The sequence below is a fragment of the Saccostrea echinata genome, unplaced genomic scaffold, assembly GCF_033153115.1.
Source record: "Saccostrea echinata isolate AGI-Se365-2 ecotype Australia unplaced genomic scaffold, CSIRO_AGI_Sech_v1 ptg000022l, whole genome shotgun sequence".
Taxonomy (NCBI): domain Eukaryota; kingdom Metazoa; phylum Mollusca; class Bivalvia; order Ostreida; family Ostreidae; genus Saccostrea; species Saccostrea echinata.
Genome location: NW_026889771.1, coordinates 10,209,554 through 10,229,197, shown reverse-complemented (window position 1 = coordinate 10,229,197; position 19,644 = coordinate 10,209,554). Strand labels below are relative to the sequence as shown.

The 19,644-nt window shown below is 33.3% G+C and overlaps 1 protein-coding gene and 1 pseudogene across 1 annotated transcript in view; one reads left to right on the top strand and one right to left on the bottom strand.

Moving 5' to 3' along the window:
* Positions 1 to 19,644, top strand: part of LOC133190387 (cadherin-99C-like) — a 241,959-nt gene that overhangs the window by 14,989 nt on the left and 207,326 nt on the right. The window lies entirely within an intron of this gene.
* On the bottom strand, positions 12,722 to 15,542 carry LOC133190596 (uncharacterized; annotated as a pseudogene).

Sequence of the window (19,644 nt, the reverse complement as noted above, 5' to 3'; positions counted from 1 at the left end):
CCAAGGTCAACCTGTCTCAGAAAGAAGGTGCATAAATGTACTGATCTTAAGGGGGAAAGTTGTTTAGGTTGCAACTGTTTACAATGGGGAGGGGTTAAAAAAATTGACACTGTGAAGCCTAAAATCCTGGAATTTCAACTGGTTGTTTTCCCTGAATGTGTTAATTTTCTTTTGGTTGTTTTGTTTTAAATAATTGAATTCAAAATATGTTGAACCGACATGGTACATTGTAGCTCAGTCGGTAAAGCGTTTGCTCCGTGATCGGAAGGTCTTGGATTCAAACCCCGACCGCGACTGACCTACACAATATAAGTCGATAAAAATATTTAGCAACTGTTCATTCACCAAGCGCTCTCACTTTGAAGTGAACGCTGAGGGTCTTTTGGATGAGACCGTAAAAACCAAGGCCTCATGTCACGACAGGCGTTGGCACGTTAAGAATCCCTCACTGCTCACTGGTCCTGAGTGCCGAGTAAAGGTCTAAATTTGAATCACTTCACCGGTATAGTGACGTTTCTATTTGAGTGAAAAATTCTTGAACGGGACGTAAAATAGCATACAATCAATCAATCAGAAAATATTGAATATTTAAAATTTGGGGATAACTTATTCAAGAAAATAATCACTAATCGTTATAATTATTTCTTTTGATTTAGGAGCGCCACAGTACCAGTAGAAGTGACTGTGACCCCATTAGGGACACGGCCACCTGTCATTGAGGCCCTTGCTTTTACAGCTTATATCAGTGAGGCCGTTCCAATTGCTTCTTCTGTCTGGACTGTTCCGGTATGTTTTGTTACCTGGAAAATTGGCAAAATTAGTGTGGTTTTCTGGGTGTTTAATCCGTGGTTATGTTTTGATGAGGGTGATTGATTTTAAAAGTGATTAGATATTTAAATAGTACTAGTACGCATGAGTAGATAAGTTATTTCAGCATTTGTTTTGTGTGAATGTGCATTTTGAAGGCTCAGATTCGTACGTTAGTTCTCAAAGAAATGCTCTAAAAGTCTCAGCTATTCAACTATATGGTTTAGCTGATGCGGTTAGTTTATTTAAATCTGTTATTGACTCGCAATTTGCCTCTCCACCTAAGAATCTTTTTTTAGAACAAAAATTTTAAAAAGGTAAAGCTTCTCGTATTCAAGGTAACGGTAACAGGATTCAGTTAACATTTTATGAAGAGATTATGAAGGACCTTGATATTATTTCTACCATTCTTACCGATAGTTCAGGGACCTCCGTTATGAACGAAATTAAAGAAAAGCTAAAAAAAAAAAAAAAAAAAAAAACGAAACAGACTCATCAGAATCGCCGACGGTAGTTCTGCAGGTTGGAAAGCAGTCAGGAAATACAAACACAATGACCATGCTTAAAATTCTGACGACGAGAAGAAATTAGAAGTGCGGAATCATAGTGTCAAAAAATCCGAGTTAGAAGGCGTGGTACGCCTCACAGTTGGTATTAGCAGTGGCAGGCTTCTCCGTGCAACTTCCTACTGTAAATTCACAAGCACTACTTTTGTAAAGTCTGATTCAGAGATAACTCAGAATATGTTACTTTAATTAAATTACTTGCATTAATTAATAAATTAATTGATAAAATTCCCGGCTTTAGTAAGTCTGATTCAGAGATAACTCAGAATATGTGACTTTTAATTAAGTTAAGTTATTCACACTAATTAACAAATTAATTGATCAGATTTCCAAATTATGAAAAAAATGTTATCAAATCTAAATCCCTAAAAATATTTCCTAGCAATTTCAATTAGTTTTTACCCAGTAAAATTCCAAATGAATAGATAAATTTACATATTAAAAATTATGCTAACCCCACTTGTTTCTTTAAAACCCAAAAGTTGCAGACTATCTGAAAATTAACGGATTCGTCTTATTTATACCCCGTTAAAATCCGTTTAGGAAATAAGTACTCCAAAAACTTACCCATTCATCTGTTTGTGTTTGAGCTGGTCAAGCTAGAGTTGACCATGACAGATCCATTGGACCAAAGTAATAGAAGACAGGCATGCTACTTTTTGTAGAGCAAAATCACACATGTATTGCCCAACCCCTTTTACAATGTAATTGTCAATGTAATTTTTTTTTTCATAATTAACTCAGGTACTAAAACAAAATGATCTCTGTCTGATAGTTCAAGTATTGCCCAATCCCATTTACATGTCAATGTATTTTTTTCATAATTAACTTAGGTACTAATTCAAAATGATCTCTGTCTGATAAATTCAAGTTGTTCCTAGGGAGGGGGAAGTGCCCCAAAAGTATTGTTGTGTGACATCAGTTATAGTAATATATTGACAAAAAGTGCATATTGTACATGGCTTTCATCTTATAAGTTATTAAAAGTTTGATGAATAAAAAAAGATAAATAAGTCATTTACAGTTTAATGATACAAGTATATGATAATCAAATTTTAATTGATATGCATCACATTCAGTTTTGGGTGTGTTTATGAAAATGAAAAGTTTTAAAAATTTTGTATTTCTATTTTTGAAAACCCCCAAAGTAATGGTAATGCATTACTTAAATCAAGTATTCGTAATGTAATGCATTACTTTAAGAAATTAGAGTAATGGTGATTGTAATTTAATGCCACAATTCTAGAAGTAATGGTAATCTATTGCATTACTTTACAATGTAATTTGTCCCAAGCCTGTTTTCTTCTATATGTTCTTCATTCGTTTCAAACGAACATATATATTTCATTTTACCAAATAAGACAAGACATAAAATAGGATAGGAGGTAAAGTGCTCAGATTTATTTAATTTATACAATTAACAAATAATTTTATACACTCCTTATCGTCATTCTCTTCACACCCTCCTCAATGACATCACACTATGATTCTTCGCAAACTTCAAATCCACAAATCACGATAAACTACTTGAATAAACAACTCATGAAATTATTACCAAATAATTTAATTTTAGTGTAACGCATCATTTGATTGGATAATAGATTTCGTTTTCCATCGTATAACATAAGTTGCCTACGTCACAATGAGTTACGTCAAAAACGTACTACTCCGCTTGACATTATACTTTTAAAATATGCTCAATTTGAAGCATTTTTTGGAGGAAAAGTTATCTTATTGTCTACACTGAAATTGAATTATATTTCGCGGTTTATATAAAAGCATAAACTGCCCCAGGTTATGTTATATCGTACAACATAGGTTAAAATAAGCTTCATTCCTTAATTAATACATTTTTTTTAGTTCTATATTATATTGAAAAGGGACGGATGGGGAAATTAAACACAACGTGAACTAACTAATGAATCAGAGCCTTTGAATGGCACATTCACACAAAACTAATGCTTTAATGTACCTACTCATGCCTACTAGGTACTATTTAAATATCCAAGCACTTTTTTTCTCTCTTTATTAAAACATGGTACGTTAATTTTTCTATTGTACAGAAATAAATAAATACAAGAACATATATAAATATATCAAATTCACAAAAAAGTCCCTACTTCTAGATATTTTATCAGTAATCATACATATTTTCTTTAGAGATACGTTTTGCAAGCAAAGAAAGTTTTTTCCCAATCTTATTTCGAAAATTTTTCAAAGACATGTTCTCTTTTTGGAATCAACATTTTATTTCATATTTATAAATCTTAAAACAAATAAATGACCAAAAAATTATTCAATCTACAGACTGTGGACAAAAGTATCGGAACGATTTACGACGTCGTTCTAATTTTGGAAAATACATGTACTCGCATTTGATTCGACGCTTAAAATAGCCACATTACGTAAAAGCTAATAAAAATAAATTACATTATCTGAAAAGAAGAAACAATTTTGCATCTCTCTGGCTAAAACAAAGCTTATTTTTTTAAACTTACCTTAATATTTTGTGATGTATCCTTTGGCTCTGCGTACCGCAGCGATTCTAGAGGGAAGGGATCGATATAAATTCTGAATTGTTACACAATCAAAACGAGTCCAAATTGAAAATATTTTATCATATTATTGTTCCACAGAAGTAATTTCATGCACAGATTGTTCTATTCTTCTTTTAATCTCTAACCATAAATTTTCTATAATGTTTATATCAGGGCTCTGTGCCGGCCACTATATTGTATTGATATGGTTGTTTTCCATAAAAGCTTTCGTTGCCCTAGAACGATGAACTGGTGCATTATCATCTTGAAATATATAATTATTGCCTGGAAAGTGTCTTGCTATAACTGGCCATAGATTGTCGTCTATAATTCGGATATATTTTTCTGAATTTATGTTAATTCCCCTCTACACGTGTTAATGTGCCGACGCCATGATAAGTTATGCAACCCCAAACCATCACGGAAAGTTTCTTGTTTTTAATTGGCGAAATGCATTCTGGTCTAAATGCTTCATCACTTTTTCTCCAGACATACACTTTATTGTCACTGCCAATAACAACTTGACTCTCGTCTGAAAAAATTACCCTTTTCCAGTCATCGTCAGTCCATGTTGATTTTGCTCGACACCATACTACTCTCCTCTGTTTACCGGAGATATCTTTATTTTTTTCTTACAGACACAACGATGATATTTCTGATTCTTCAGAAAACGCCACATTGTCTTTTTGGACACATTTCTGTTTTCATTGGTGTTGAAATTATTCGTTAAATCAGCCAGCGGAGTTTTCCTGTTAGTTTTACTTGTCACAAAATTTTTCGTCCGTCACGATCGCTCAGACTTTTCTTTCGACCTGTTTTCAGGACAGTTTTTACAGTTCCTCGTTCACAAAAATTTCTATAGATTCGGTGCACAGTTGTTTCAGACATTGTCAACATATCTGCAACTTTCTGAAAAGAATTTCCATTCTGAACTAACGTAACAACTGATTTTTTAAGACCATCTGATGCATATTGACGATTTGGAGCCATGATGTTTGAGATGGATTTACTTAATTTTAGATTGCAGAAGACAAATAATGACGTAGTTAGTGTAAACAGGAAGCAGTCATCATTATAAAATTATCCGAGGTGTAGCATTAAATCTTGTCTTCACCGAAAATGCCAGCTATAAATAACGCGAACATTTGCAGTCATATATAACGTAACGTAAATCGTTCCGATACTTTTGTCCACAGTCTGTAGTTTTGTATTGATTGCATTGTAAAAACCAAGCACTAATATTTTCCATGTGTTTTCAGAACCTTAAAACAAGCTAATTTTCCTCCGAATACTCTTACATAGTTTACGTTTGAGATGTTCAATGTCTTCAACCTCATATAATGTTAAAAAAACTGTTTTACATCTTTGTCCCATTTACTTACATTTATATTAAATAATATGCAATTCAACAATTTACTATTAAATTCAGTAACATTTTTTCATACGCATATATACATAATTTTAGACACATATACATTCTTCCAGACATTAATATCACTGAATTCAAAAGTCTTTTGCCAAATATTTTCATGAACTGAATAATAGAAATTATTTTTTAGATTTTATATATGATAGATTATATGTTGTTTTACGTCCCATTCGAGAATTTTTCACTCATATAGAGACGTCACCATATACCGGTGAAGGGCTTCAAATTTAGACCTTTACTCGGCACTCAAGGTCATTGAGCAGTAAGGGATCCCCATCGTGCCAACGCCCGCCGCGAAATGGGGCCTCGGTTTTTAAGGTCTATTCCGAAGGACCAGCAACTTTCACTTCAAAGTGCCGAGCGCTTGGCGAAAGAACAGTTGCTACCTATTTTTATCGACTTATGTCAGTCGCTGCCGAGACGCGAACTCACGACCTTCCGATCACCGAGCGAGCGCTCTAGAGACTGAGCTACCCTGACGGTCTTTTCAGGTTTTCTACAAATCTTACAATATTAACTCTACAGAAAAGTAACACTTCGTTTTTCTTTCATATTAACACATTTTGCATATGTATAGTCTAAATTGTTTTTGTACTCTCGGAGTGCCTTCTTTATCCTGATATATTCACAGAATATGTTTTTCTTCTAGTATGTTACAAAAATGTTCAATATTATAGCATTTATTGTCAGATATATCTTTGATACACAGAATATCACTTTTTCTCTAGTTTTCAAACTAAAGAGAATTTTAGAATCATATTTAAAGATATCATTATTCCAAATGAATTCCGTTAAAATTAGTCTCTCTATAAACTACAACGTATGCTTTTTTACATATGTAAAAAGCAGAAAGAACTTCACAATAAGAAAGCGGTATTTTAACTGTTTTCAACATCGGAGACACTTGTTTTAAAATTATTATTAAGTGATGTATTTTTGAGTATCCAATCTCTTTAAAAATCAATCACCGGGTTCAAAACATAAGCAATGAAAAACACATGTAAATCATTTTTCCACGTAAGACAACACATTATATAGGATAGGAGGTGAAGCTCTCGGATTTCAAAAAATAAAGAAGAAATAGCGGTTTGATATAATTAAATACCTAAGTTTTTAAAACACTTAATCTTTCAATTACTTTGACATAACCATCTTGAGCCCTTTCAGATTTGCACCTACCATGTTATTTTAAAAAAAATGTCATTTATTCCTGCGGCAGCCTGGGTTTTTCGTCCCCTGATCGTTAACTACTATAAACGTTCTGTTTCCTACAAGATCATAATACCGCGGAATCACAATTTCTGTTCGATTCCGTGGGTAGAAAATTATGCAGATTTCTTGCAGTTCCACTGTATGTCTTACCTGGACTTTAAGGCAAATTTAAACCGAAACTTTGGTGACTGCGTATACAAAGCGTTAAATAATTCCATGATGAAAAAAGTACGTCTTCAGTAAACCATTTTTTTAATCCAAACTAATTTCCTCAATGCAGAAGGATAGTCCTTCTTGCCCTTGTATATGACAGAGCTTGAAAGTATCTCCAAGTCTGAAGAAGTTTGACTTTTTCAGGTGAGAAATCAGTCTGAAAATAAAGTCAAAGAGGCTTACTTTTACAATCGATGGCTGGTTTTACAGTTTGAAGGGAGCAACTCCAAACATGAAAAAGATGTAATAGATGTCTATTCAGTAACAAACTTCATAAAATATGATTAACGTTTGATTTCGGTAAATTGAGAAATTTTAAGGCTAGGGCTGATAACACACACTATTAAGATAATACCTGTGGTAAGATCTAAGTAAGTTAAGATTTTGCAGTGAATATGTGATAATTCAGAAGTGAAAAAAGAACGTGATGACTTGAACTTTTCAAATGTCAACTTCTCTTACTTATGCAGCAATATACCTTTATAACCTGCATACGGGATTTATATCTCTCAGTTGATTCGATACGCTAGAGCATGCTCTACAAATGAACAATTTCTAAAACGAGGTATGTTATTGAAAACAAGTTAAAGTCATCATTTCGTAAGTTCTATGGTCGATACAATGACCTTGTCAGCAAATACAATCTATCATTAAGTCAAATGCTGGCTAACTTTTTTCATACTATTTGTTAGGCAATAGTATGAAAAAAGTTAGCCAGCATTTGACTTAATGATAGATTGTATTTGCTGACAAGGTCATTGTATCGACCATAGAACTTACGAAATGATGACTTTAACTTGTTTTCAATAACATACCTCGTTTTAGAAATTGTTCATTTGTAGAGCATGCTCTAGCGTATCGAATCAACTGAGAGATATAAATCCCGTATGCAGGTTATAAAGGTATATTGCTGCATAAGTAAGAGAAGTTGACATTTGAAAAGTTCAAGTCATCACGTTCTTTTTTCACTTCTGAATTATCTCATATTCACTGCAAAAACTTAACTTACTTAGATCTTACCACAGGTATTATCTTAATAGTGTGTGTTGTCGACGGATTTTTCCGTTATTTCCCGATCATGACAAGGAGCACACGGCGTTTTGACCAGTCGGCAGGGGATGCTCACTCCTCCATGGCACGTGATCCTACATCTGAAGTTTTAGAGGTCCGTGTTTGCTCTGCTCCTATTTTGTAATGTTTAACCTTTGAGCTCGAATACTGTTCGTTATCTCCACATATTTTATTTCAGAAATTCGATATCTCGGCTCTGTAAATTTTTCTTGTAATTAAAAATTTGGAAGTAATAGTCGATGTATATTTGTAGGAAATACAAGGTGTAGTCTTCAACTTGAAATATGGTAGAATACAAGACTGGACCCTTTTGTGATTAAGAATATTACTTATATTAACAGCGTCAATAATAGTTAAAGTACGTACTGATCGTGTAATTTATCTAATGAAATATGTGGAAATAACGAACAGTATTCGAGCTCAAAAGTCCATTAAACATTATAATTTTAATGGACTTTTGAGCTCGAATACTTTTCGTTATTTCCACATATTTCATTAGATAAATTACACGATCAGTACGTACTGGTCCCTGCTAACAAAGCAGGTAACAACATTGTCTTTCTTTGTAAGGCTCATTATATCAAATGTAATTTAGAGGAACTTGGATTTAACTCTACAAGTGGTAATCCAACTTATACTCATAGTTCCCTTTCTAAGGAAGAAGTTCTTCAAAATCATATGTCAGTTTTGAATATTTTTAATATTCCAAACAACCAAAATGAATTTGAATACCATATCTATATTGGATTTCGAAACTTCATAAAAATTCTTACAAATAAAGATACATAGCGGGTTCCAGTAAATGTTCAACCAAGCCTCTTTCTTTACTCCTCTCTAAGATAATAACAGTATAGTGACGGAGAAAATTCAAGAGTACTGTGCAACAATATATTCGAGAAGTGGTGTAAATCAGATGTGGATACTTAAAAATTCCAAGGAACATTTGGCAATAATTGAATTCACAAGATTATACCAAAATCAACAGCTTAAAAACTTACGACTTTTCAACGTTATACACAACTATTCCCCACGATAAATTAAAATCCAGCCTTTATGATATCATTGACAGCTGCTTTTTCAATAAAAATGAGACTCATAAATTTACTTACCTTGTCATTGGTCATTTGCAAAATTATTTTGTTAAAAAACATTCCGATTGTACACACAAGTACTCTGAAGTGGACATTTAAGAGATGCTTGAGTTTCTGATTGACAATATCTATGTGGTTTTTGGAGACCAGGTCTTCCAACAATCTATTGGAATTTCCATGGGTACCAATTGCGCCCCGTTATTAGCAGACCTTTTTTTGTATTCATATGAAGCAAAATTGTCCAAAAAAAATCTTATACGTGAAAAGAAGAAAACACTTGCTGTGGCCTTCAACTCGAGATATAGATATACCGATGACGTATTGTCAATTAACAATGGTTATTTCCATTCTTATGTCGATACGATATATCCGGGTGAGCTTGAGATAAAAGATACCACAGAGTCTGACAAATCTGTTTCATATTTGGATATTTTACTTGAAAAAGACGTTAATGGTAATCTAACAACAAAGCTTTGTGATAAATGTGATGACTTGAACTTTTCAATCGTCAACTTCTCTTACTTATGCAGCAATATACCTTTCATCATCTGCATACGGGGGTTTATATCTCTCAGTTGATTCGATACGCAAGAGCATGCTCTACGTATGTACAATTTGTAAAACGAGGTAAATTATTGACAAACAAGTTGATGAAACAAGAATATCAGCAGTCTCGTTTAAAATCATCATTTCGTAAGTTCTTTGGTCGATACAATGACCTTGTCAGCAAATACAATTTATCATTGAGTCAAATGCTGACTGACGTTTTTCATACTAATTGTTTGGCCATTATTTACACACTGAGTTGTCGACGGATTTTTCCGTTATTTCCCGATCATGACGAGGAGCACGTGGCGGTTGTGACCAGTCGGCAGGATATGCTCACTCCTCCATGGCACCTGATCCCACTTTTGATGTTTTGGAGGTCCGCTCTACTCCTATTTTGTAATGTTTAATGCACTTTTAATGGATATATTTCATTAATCTTAATAATAATTTCCATATCCCTTCTTGATTTTAAAAAGACAAATAATGCATTGTAATGTCGTGTAATGCCAGCATTACTAAAGATTTGAGGAAGTAATGCATTACATACGGAAGCGTATTAGTGCCACTTGAACACTTTTTTTTATTTTTCGTTTTTCACACTTTAATCTGTAAGTTTTACACTTTAATCTGTAAATTTTACACTTTAATCTGTAAAATTTACACTTTAATCTGTAAATTTTACACTTTAAAGTGTAAATTTTACACTTTAATCTGTAAATTTTACACTTTAATCTGTAAAATTTACACTTTAATCTGTAAATTTTACACATTAAAGTGTAAAATTTACAATTTAATCTGTTTAATTCACGTAATCAATTTTGCAACTTCATACAACTTAAGTCACAAGCTATAAAGCCAACAGACCAGGATTCTTGCATGATAAAATTTAATTTTGATTTCTTATTAACAATAAATGTGGAAAATAATTACTTATCAGATATTATATGTATGGATATTAAACAAATAATAAGCAATCTAGTAAGACTGATATAAGTGAGACTTTCATAGAATATTTGAAAGAATTATGAATTCAGTGGAAGTGAAGAACAAATCAAACACACATATCTTCTCATCGGTCAATGAATATGATATTAATATCATTATAAGCAAATCATTTGATGCGCTCAGCAGTTCAATTATTGATATAGCATAAATTGAACTACATTCTACATGTGTGTCAGTAAAATAATGGAGAGAATAATATTTAAACACGTGTACAATTATTTTCATTTTAATGATTTATTTTATCGATACCAAGCAGGATTCCTACATGTACCTGGTCATTCAACTGTATATCAATTACTAGAAACGTATCATAGTATAGTTCAAAACATAGATGAAAGTAAATCATGTTGTATGGTTTTTTTTGTGTGATCTTTCAAAGGCTTTTGATAGAGTATGGCACAAAGAATGATTGCACTTAGTGTACAGAAAGTGCCCCCCCCCCCCCGGTAAATGCGCAAGAATGAAGTACAGAAAATAGGCCCATGAGATGAATAATGCAATTCTTCTATGTCTAAATCGCAACTTTGCGAAATTACAGGAATTAAGAGTCAATAAAAATAAAGAACGAAGCTGTATTTTGTAAGAGGGGTCACTGCAATTCACGAATCTCCATTGGTCCACACTGCACTTCACTAATCACAAAACAACAACAACAGTATATGCATTGTAGCGCATTGTAAGAGGACGCTAGGATTTATTTCTCACAGCAAACAGAGCAGTACTATTATAATAAAATGTAAACCCAACTATGCTTCCCTCGCCGCCCAGGAAAAACCATAGATAAAAATTCACAATTTTGTGTGTAAAAAACTATGAAAACCTGTAAGTCCGCAGCAATTGCGAGGTAAACAAAATGAATGGCGGACTCATTCTTACAAACCTATGTATAATTATGTAAATTTAAAAAAAAAAATTCAAAATGCTAAAATTAGACTTGCTCGGGCAGAGCGTGCGCTTGAAACTGAACTCTAACACTACAAGAAAACTATTCAAACACGTCATTACCAAAATCTAATTTCATTGGCTGTTACCCAGTATACAAATACTACTAATACATAAACGGGACTTCCGTTTCGGTACACATAATTTGTTTACATGTCGTTAGGACAACTATTTCTCGCTATACTATCGTACCGCGAGAAATTATAAGTCCACACTGCACTTCACTAATCACAAAACAACAACAACAGTATATGCATTGTAGCGCATTGTAAGAGGACGCTAGAAAATTACCAAAGAAAGGGAGAGAAAGACGGGGGGATTAACAAATTTATAAACCTAATTTTTTGGATACTTGAAGCCTCTTAACAACTGAATCTTTTATATAAATATTTTTACTTGAAACACATTTCCAACGACCGTGTCTTTGTATACATCTTTAGTCAACATTTGAATTGGCTGCAACAGAAGCACCACCTGACCTAAGTGAGTGAATTCCAATATTTAAATTCGGAGCCACAGATTTCAACATACTTACAATGTTTTCTTTTGCTGCTGTGTAACTAATGGGTTTATTTTTATTTATCAACTTTGCAACACCTTTGCTTCTGAACACTGGCTTAAAAATAAAATCGGAAGACAACAAATTAATATTTGCTGCAGATACATAACGCAAAAACATATTGTATGGACAAGCGCATGTAACACCCTTAGCTATTAACACTTCGTTACCTTCTCTCAACTGATCATTTTTACTTTTTTCAATAAAAAGTTTTAAATAATCATCTTCAACCAAAATATTGCTACATTTTAAAGAGCTAATCTCGTCGAATCTCAAAAACCCTGCAAATCCTAACAATATCATTGCTAAATTTTCTTAAAATTAAAACATCGTCTGTGTCTTTATGCAATGAACATAAACTCTGCAACATATCGTTGTCGATGGGATCTTTCCTACGCACAGGTTTTGCAGCTAATCTTTTTGCCGATTCTTGGAGTGATTTTACAAACGAATTTTCTGTTGGATCATCCAAACCGCATAAACTGTGCATCCATTTGATCGAATAAATTGTAGAATTCACGGTGGAATAAGATGCACCATTATTCAATAAATGGGTTATATATAACGCAACATGCACAGGTTTTGCTGGAATTTCACTGTATCCATGATCGCTGATAAACTTCTTCCATCGCTGAAAACTGCTTATATACGCTTTATTTGTATTTTCACTTTTGGAAAACAGAAGATACTTTGACATGTGGTTGCTAAGGTTTCCCAGATTACTTGTCAAAGGGACACCACTATCTTGTACTGCTCTGTTTATAAACGACTGCAATTTTAATCCTAAAATCAATAAAAAAAAATTTAAATCACTCATATGTACATATACCATGTGCATGAAATACATGTCAACCTTTCCATTTTTTTTTAAGAATTAAAATCTAATTTTTAGTGCTACCATTTTGAAATCCAGAGGAAATTTGGCAAATACTGATTTTTTTACTTTTACCGCAAGTTATTAGCTTTTTCTCTGGTAAATATTCCCAAGACTGAACAAAACTTAAATTTTTTACCATCAAACAACATCGGCCAGAATGGAGATGATTTCCATTCTGGAATAATCAAAGTTGCCTTTGCTTTGTCTGAAACAAATTTGTTTATAACTTTTAAAATTAAATTTGGAGGAGGAACCAACCAATTGTTTTCCTCTGTCCAACAAGAGTTAAAAGCGTTTATACTTTCTGTGCCTGGACACCAATACTTTGAATTAAATCTAATGCATTTTCTGTTGTAATGTGTGGCAAACCTGTCAATTGTATGCACACCCCACAGTTTTTCATAATAATAAAAAATTTCATCATCAATTGACCAATCATCCATATCTGTCAAACGACTCAAACTGTCCGCTTTTTTATTTTCTGCCCTGGGCTTCCAAATAGGATTTATTTGAATATTGTTTTCTGAACAAGTATTAAAAATTTCATCAGCAATATTTTGCAAGTAAGGTTTTCTACTACCAACTTGTAAAATCCCAGAAACATTTTGTTATCTGAAATAATTTTGATGTTTTCATTGGTTAAATGTAAAATATTACTCTTGACAACCCTCTTAATAGCTTCTAGCTCTCTCCATGTTGAACTATGCTGACTTTCATTTTCTGTCCAACTGCCAGACACACTTCCGATACTGATTTTTTCGTTGTCATCCGACATACATTCAATAAGACCACCATAGCCTACATCCGAGGCATCACAAAATAAATGAAAATTGCATACATCTGATGCGTCAAAACTTTCAATAAGACAACCATTTTTGTTCAAAGAATTTAAACTTTCCCGCCAAAATTCAATTTCATTTAAAGCATTAGCGGACATTTTTACCTTTGAGTTCCAACTTGCTCTGCTCATTATGCAATCATACAAATGTCTTGTTTTCAGTCTGGCAATATTTCTAATAACTGCCTTCATTGAAATAATCTGGCCCACACTTTTTGCCAATTCTTTAACTTGGAAGAAAGCACTTTTCATAACTTTCAAATGAACAATGTTTAAACAATTTTTAAGACGCTCAATCCTGTCTTCTGTAATAAAAATTTTACCTTTTGCCATATCCCAGAACAATCCTAACCATATTCGGTCTTGGGTAGGATGCCATTCACATTTATCTTCAGCAAACAAAAATCCTAGCTTTTTAAAATGTTGCTTAACGTAAATGCTAACATATTTTGCGCTATCCAAACAAGATTCAGCTCAAATACCATCATCTAAAAAAGTAATGGTTCTCATACCTTTTGCTCTCCAAAACTTAACAGGTTCTCTCAGAACTTTCGTAAATATATAGTCTGCAGTAGATACACCGAAAGGTAAAACATTAAAAACATAATAATGAATTTTCCCATCGACTTCCCATGAAAACCCTAGAAAATCTCTGTGATCATTGAAAATCTCAATATGATGATAAGCGGATTTAAGATCAAATGTGAAAATAAAATCCCCCTTTTTTAACATTTCTTTAGCTACTGAAGCATCTTCATATCTGTACTTAAATTTATTTAAATGTAGATTTATATGTCTGCAGTCAAGTACTAGGCGTGGCTTACCGTTTCTGTTTCTCGAGACAGTCAGTGGATTGACAACTTTAGGAATATTATAAACCTTTGAAATACACCCCTTCTTAAATAGACTTTCTATTTCCTTTGTCACAAATTCTTTGTCATTCAATGCTGACTTGTTATTACGTAATACTACCGATGGTGGTTCAGTTTTGAATGGAATTCTATAACCTACCTTGATCAATTGAACAATGCTTTAATTCGCTCCCATAGCTTCCCATTCACTCACCTGTGACCTCAAACGCCCAACCGGACTAATAATTTTCAAAAAAAATTTCGTCAACTCTTGGATAAATTTCATTTTCAAATTCGCTAACTTTTGCATTGAAATTTTCACTTATCTTATTCTCTTCTTTTCTTGGGCAGTCCCGGCTCCAATGGCCCTTCGCCCCACAGTCATAGCATCTGCCTGGCTTGCTTGTAGAATTCTTTTCATCCGTCTCCATGCGAGAAAAAGTTTCTGCAGGTGGCCTCTTGAAGTAAGGTGCAAATCTGTAAGATCTTTTCAAATATCTGTCCTCTTTGGCCTTCCGTTCTGCTCTCATTGTGGCTCGATACATTTTCTTTTCATCGTCGGAGTCGGCCGCAATAGGATTTGTTTCGTATTCTTTTACTACTTTCCATCCTAACTGAGACGTGTCTGCTAACTTTATAAGCTTTTGTCTATTCTTTACTAACTCAATACCTTCTGTGATGCTAGATTTGGCTGACTCAATATTTTCTTCGTTTACCGTGGCTGAACTGAAATGCTCGTTTGCTTCTTTTAGTTTTGATAGCACACGCGCCTCATGCTTGTATTGATTTTCATTGCCTTTCTTCCGGAAAACGTAATGGTCGCTGAGATTCTCTTCGATTCTGTTTATCTGCGAAGTTGAGATTTGTTGAAAATTCGAGAGCTAAGAGGCTATCATTGTCTGCAAACTGTTCAATATATCTGCTTGCTGTCTAGAAACTGCTAAATTGACTTCTTCCGAAATAGTTTGAGCAAACTCCATTCTCCTAGCGTCCATCCCGCAAAAATTAGACTTGCTCGGGCAGAGCGTGCGCTAGAAACTGAACTCTAACACTACAAGAAAACTATTCAAACACGTCATTACCAAAATCTATTTTCATTGGCTGTTACCCAGTATACAAATACTACTAATACATAAACGAGACTTCCGTTTCGGTACACACAATTAATTTACATGTCGTTAGGACAACTATTTCTCGCTATACTATCGTACCGCGAGAAATTATAAATATTCAAAGTTCTCCCGATTTTTAAAGCAGTAATAAATGGTGAGCGCATTGTTGCACAAATTTCTCAAAAGGACAGAAGGTGTATAACTGTTGGAAATTCATCATATTTAAAGGAGAATTTTGGGCAAGCCTGCGCTCGGGGTAAACTTCTTGGAAAAAAAGTACAAAATACCGACCGTTTCCTTCACTATTCACGGGTATTTACATATATTTCCATTTCTATTTGTGTTCTCTGTGATAACTCTTTGAAAGTTAGGGGAGTTGATTTCTTGATCATTCTATCGGAATGTAAATTTCGCCAAGCGAAAGTTCAGGAGCTAAGAAGGCCTAATATGCATGTAATTCTCGTTCGGCTGTCTTTGTGTCTGACGCTAAGGAGGCCTAATATGCATGTAAATCTCGTGCGGATGTCTTTTTGTTTCACATCAGTGGGCGGGGACTATTGAAATTGACATGTGAGGCCTCGTGTAATTTAAATCTATTAGTCTACATTTTTAAAATCTAAATTTACAATTTTATTTCACAATGAAATGGAAATATAAGGAATCACTGTCTAGTTAGTAGAGTATGCCAGGGACATCAACGATAGTTGGAAACATGGGATAATTTATGCATAACGGGCTTCGCCCGTTATGCAAAAAATTATCCCACGTTTCCAACTATCTTTGATGCCCTGGCATACTCTACTAACTAGACAGTGATTCCTTAAGTCGTTGACCTCATTATGACCTGTTAAATATTCAAATTTATCTCGTGATTTGTAGACTCAGGTAACTGTGAATACAAAAAAACAAATCAATAAATCACGTGGCTTTAGCTCCGATTAGCAATTCAGACCGTTACATTTTCAATTTATCAACATCGAATTATTTTTTTCTGCCTAGTATTTTTAGTTGTGCCAAATTATGCTAAAATATTCATTACTTTGTAAGTAAATTTAACATTTTTGAATTGTTTCCAAACCGATATATTTTCGTAATTTTGCTTATTTTTCTCTGTATTTTTGCTTACTAGTATTTTTTTCTCCCTACCCCTTCTTTTCGGTACGTTTTCTACATTTTTGCTTTGTTAATTTTATATCAATTTATGTAATTACGTTGACCTTGATGTAGGGAGAGGACTAAAATAGACTGACCCTTCTACTAAATTCCGTTTACTTTTCTTAACAAAATATTTTTTAAATTAAAACATACATCTATATTGATTTCAAAAGAGTTCAATATATACAAATTAAGGAGTTTTTTTAGGTATGTATAAAATTTCTCTTTTTGTAAAACCCATGCCCGTAGGAAGCAATTTCAGTATTTGGGGCACAGCCATACATTTTCAGTTGGGGGCACTATCAACTATCAAAAATTCCTTTACAAGCAAGAAAAGGGGAGGGGGCATCCGACGTAATTATTGAAGGGGTACAAGTGTATGGTAGCTATGTTTTCTATAGTGTTCTATATCGGCAAAATTATGGGGCCATGATACGGCCATGAAACGATGATAATAGTGGCATCCGATGGATATTAATATTGTTCAGCTATTAGGTCTATATTTGAAGACAGAAAAAATAATTATGCTACCATTCATTAGAAATATTTGACAGATTTAGGGTAATGGAATTTTAAATATTTTAGTTTTAGTCCTTGGATTTAGGGGTTCGCTTGGGGGCTCTATGTGTTTCCAAGGCATAGTCTACATCTTATCAATAGCATCATTCCTCAAAATCTTTTTGATTGTAAAAATATAGGTACAAGGGGGTAGAAGTAAGTATAGATTGTTTATCACTGGAAAGCTTACTGGGACAAAAAAAAATAAGAAAACAGAACAAACAAGCACACATACAATTAATAAAACTGTTTTAGTTATTAAATATCACTACAGCATCGCAAAAAATGTTTTGTTTTGTTATTCCGTACACCAGTATTTACTGTACTTCAGTACAGAGAGAGAGAGATAGATTTATATTATTTTAAAAATTCGATACGGCACTAATCTTTTTGAAAATACAGAAGAAGTTGTTTTTCTTTCATAATATTTTTTTTTCATTAAAATAATGTGAAGTGTGTGTTTACATGTACAAGTAGGCCTTGTTTATTTAGTGTTGATTTTCCACGTATACGCCAAGTACGTTTCTTGAATTGCGATCGCAACTTACCCTATCAAAAATAAAAAATTATTTTGACAAAAGTAACCAGTCATTCATCTGTTGTTTTTTTAAGAAAGCTGCAAGATTTTGTTTATTTACTGTACGACTTCAAGGATCTACCAGAACCTACCAAAAATTGGGAAAAAAGCTGGATTTAGGGAGAAAGTACATGTACATCTTCAAGACACCCCCCCCCCCCTTTTTCCAAAAAAAAAAAAAAACTGGCTTAATTCTTGAGAAGTTTAAACATGTTCTTTGTGTTTACTTTTGTGTATATTTTTTATTATATCATGTGGAGTAGTTCCCAGAAGCCAGGCTATTACATGTTTTCAATCGATCGGTGAAATGCCACGCCTACTTCGAATATTAATGAGACACAATTAAAAGCCAGCTCGGACAAGCGCAGCATTCCGGAATCAACACCCACTAGTGAGCATTTTAATTACCTTTGATAAAACTAAAGCGCCGTTTTCAATGTAAGTTTTTGCAAGTAATGTACCACACAGATGACAAAATATGAGTTAGGTGTAAAATAATTAGGATTTGAGTTAATTAGATGATGTTAGAAGGGTCCGAAAAAGGGGCCACGGCAATATGCTTATGTACTGTGGAAACATTCTTTAAAGGTCTCATTTTGAAATTTAAAACGTATGGTATATCTGGTGATCTTCTCCAATGGTTTTCCAGTTATCTATGCCAAAGGTCACAAAAAGTTATGTACAAGGATCTGTTATCATTAAAAAAAAAGATATTTTTGCAGGTGTACCTCAGGGTTCTGTTTTAGGACCACTATTATTTCTCATTTATATAAATGATGTTGCTGAAAATATGATTTCAATGTGTAGATTGTTTGCGGATGATAATTCCCTTCAACAATCATCATACAATATATTAGATATGGAATACAAATTGAATCTTGATTTACATATTTTGGAACTATGGTCAAACAAGTGGCTTCTTAAATTCAATCCATCCAAAACAAAGGTCGTTTATTTCAGTAAGAAAGACATTTCTGTTATGCCTAAGCTATTTTTTAAAGGCGATAGACTGGAGTGTGTTCCAGTCCATCGCCATTTTGGTTTACTATTGTCACAAAATCTTAGTTGGTCAGAATATATTAATGGTGTTGTAAACAGTGCTTATAAAAAAACTAGGCCTATTAAAAAAATTGAAGTTCAAAATGGGTAGAAAAAACTTGTCAAAATTGTATATTACATTCATCAGACCTATGCTTGAATATGCTTCTGTCAGTTGTTTGGGATGGCTGCTCTAAACAAGATTGTGAAAATATTGAAAAAGTACAACTAAGCACCGCTAAAATTGTCACAGGACTTCCTATTTTTGTGTCTAGAGATGCATTTTATTCTGAAACTGGTTTGGAAACTTTAAAAAACAGGCGATATATTGCAAAAATAACTACAAAATATTCACACGGGAAGAGTACCTGGATATTTGCATGATATTGTCCCCAATAAGCGTGAACATGTATCCATATACAATACCCATAACAAACAAGATTATATTGTTCCGAGGCGTAGATTAGAATTATTTAGGAACTCTTTTGTACCTGATAAACTTGATAACAAAATAAATTTAAAAAAAACTTGATAACAAAAATTAAAAATCCATCATGATACTTCTCTTTTTGTAAGCGATACACCAATATCATTCATACTAAGCTAAGACATTACTGTATACTAAATTATGATCTATATAAACGAAACATTATAAAT